The following is a 3,096-nucleotide window of genomic DNA, read 5'->3' as shown; positions in this document are numbered from 1 at the left end:
ATGGGTCTATAAAAACAAGCTAAATGAAAAGGGTGAAGTGGTCAAAAACAAAGCACAGTTGGTGGCACAAGGTTATAGTCAACAAGAAGGAATTGACTACAATGAAACCTTTCCTCCAGTCGCGAGGTTAGAATCTATTTGTCTCCTTGTATCTTTTGTTGTTAATTATTCTATTAAATTATATCAGATGGACGTCAAAAGCGCGTTTTTGAATGGTTATATTTCTGAATAAGTGTATATCCATCAACCTCCTGGATTTGATAATTCAAAACTTCCAGAACATGTTTTCAAACTTAAGAAGTCTCTTTATGGTCTGAAACAAGCTCCTAGAGCTTGGCATGAAAGACTCGGCTCATTTCTTCTGGAAAGTGATTTTATCATAGGCAAAAACATCAAAAACGATCTTATGATTTGTCATATTTGCGTTGATGACATAATATTTGGTTCTGCTAACCCCTCTGTTTGCCAAGAATTTTATGAGTTAATGAAGGTAGAATCTGACATGAGCCTAATGCAAGAACTAAAGTTCTTCCTGGGAATTCAAATTTATCAAACATCAGAAGCCACGTATGTCTATCAAAGAAAATACATAAAAGTTCTTCTGAAGAAATTTGACATGTCAGAAAGTAAGCCAACCAAGACTCTCATGCATCCCACTTGCATTCTAGAGAAAGAAGAAGTAAGTCTAAAGGTGTGTCAGAAATTCTATCATGGTATGATAGGTTCTCTTCTGTATCTAACCGCTTCTCGTCCATATATATCATTTAGCATATGTCTATATGCTAGATTTCATTCAGATCCAAGAGAATTTCACTTAACTACTGTTAAGAGAATCCTCAGGTATCTAAAAGGAACACCTAACCTTAGCTTGATGTATAAGACAACACCAGAGTACATGATTTTTGGATACTGTGATGTATATTACATTAGAGACATGTTAGAATGCAAAATCACATCTAGAAACTGTTAGTTTCTAGGAGGAAACCTCATCTCATGGGTAAGCAAAAGATAATCAATCATTTCACTGTCAACTGGAGAAGCATAATACATTTCAGCTTCACTGTGCAGCACTCAGATGCTTTGGATGAAGAATCAACTTGAGGACTTTCAGATTTATGAGAGTAACATCCTTATCTTTTGTGACAATATTGTTGTTATATGTTTAAGTAAGAATCCTATTTGACATTCCAGAGCGAAGCACATAAAAATTAAACACCATTTTATCAGAGACTATGTTCAGAAAGGGATAATTATTTTAAAATTCATAGATACAGACCATCAATGGGATACTATCTTTACAAAAGCCTTAGTTGAAGATAGATTTCTTTTCTTTCTGAAAATTTTAAATTTGGGAGATTTCCCATAATGACTTTGAACATTTGCTTCTCATCTCTGGTGTTAAAATTAGATTTTGACTTAACCTTTGTTGGTTTATCTGATTCTGGTTATGATACTTCTACAAGTTAGAATATATCTGGACCCGAAACCTGTTGGTATTCTTGACTCCAGAAACATTAACACGTGGCCTCTCAAACGTGTGGCTCTTGATCTTCTAGACACCTGTCTAGCTCAGAACTCAAGGACAAAACTATTGAGATCCTCTCGAGCAGGGTGCACATCTTGAGATTAGACACCCATCATTAGTGCATTTAATTCTCCCCACGCTTGTCAACTCATATTTTAGAAATAATAATTGTTTGTGTTCCCTCTCTTGATTACACTGTTGTTTTGCATGCTTTTTGAAATTGTGTATATATACTTCCACACTTAACACATTCACACTTTTACACTCACAACTTACACAAACCCTTTATACTTAACCTCTCGGCATTTTCTCTACATCTTCTTCATTTCCTTCAACAACTTCATGGATCATCAATAACAACAAGTGTTTGGATACTCCGAACAGATGGAAGCTACTGAGAAACGGGTTAAATCGTCACAACAAGTTACAACCCAAATTGATGCACCTTAAACTACCTCCTATAAAGAACCTCATGTTCTTGATCGTCCTCCTCACATCAACCTTGATACCCCTTTTGAAAAACTTGAAGTGCTTTGTGAGTTGTTGGTTGATTTTGACAATCTCAAGAAGAATGGAATGGATTTAACACAAGAGTTGGAGAACCAAGGGGGGATAACTACTTCAAACGGCTTTAGGGCCCCATTTACACATTCCTGGTGAAGCAACTCCGGAGATTTTCTGATTGTGATGACCATTGCATCATGTTGTATGTTTTGGGCATCACGACAGTGATCACAGAGAAGTCCATAGCCAAGCTTCTGAACATGGAAAAAGTTGGGGGAAGAAGAATATACAACATAAACCCTATGGAAATGTATATGTCCTAGGAAGTTATCCTCACCATCTTCTCTCAGAACCTATAAGGGAAGTCATCCAAGAACAAAGAACTTCACCAGAGTCTGAGAGTTTGGCTGAAGATCATTCTAGGAACCGTAAGACCCCAATTTTGACCCTAAGATCCCTCATGCAATTTCATCATATACATTAGCATTGGGATCATACCTTGGCATCCTCCTTACTGCTCTTTCATTGGGTTTGTTTTGGGAGAGATCACCAAGCACCATGTGATTGTATAATACTTGTATATTATCATTTTTTTACTAACCAAAATACCAAAAATATGTCTTTGTATTTGCATAACTCTTTTGTAGGTAGGGCATGATCACCATTCATCTATCATGTTCACATCTAGGGTTTCAGACCCTCATTGCTAAGAGCACAACCAAGGAATGATCCACAAGAGCTCTAAGCATCATATATAAGTCTAAATAATCTCTACATGTTATCTTGATCAAGTGTTCTTCAAGAGTTTGGAGTTGGTTTGCCTTGGAAACCCTAGTTTATATGGGTATTTTGCGTAACTTCCTCAACAAGCTTCCTCACCAATTGATAAAATTTCTCAAGGGACACTTCAAAATTCATCATATTATACATATATTATCTACCATGAGCCTAAAAAGTCAAGAGAATTTCAAATTAGCAAGTTGGTTGATGGTGGTTGGCCAGATGAATTCATCTGATCAAAACTGGGTCTCCCTAGACCCTATCTCCTACAATTTTCATCATATGAA

This window comes from Lathyrus oleraceus, chromosome 3, assembly GCF_024323335.1.
Source record: "Lathyrus oleraceus cultivar Zhongwan6 chromosome 3, CAAS_Psat_ZW6_1.0, whole genome shotgun sequence".
NCBI lineage: Eukaryota > Viridiplantae > Streptophyta > Magnoliopsida > Fabales > Fabaceae > Lathyrus > Lathyrus oleraceus.
This window is presented reverse-complemented; position numbering follows the sequence as displayed.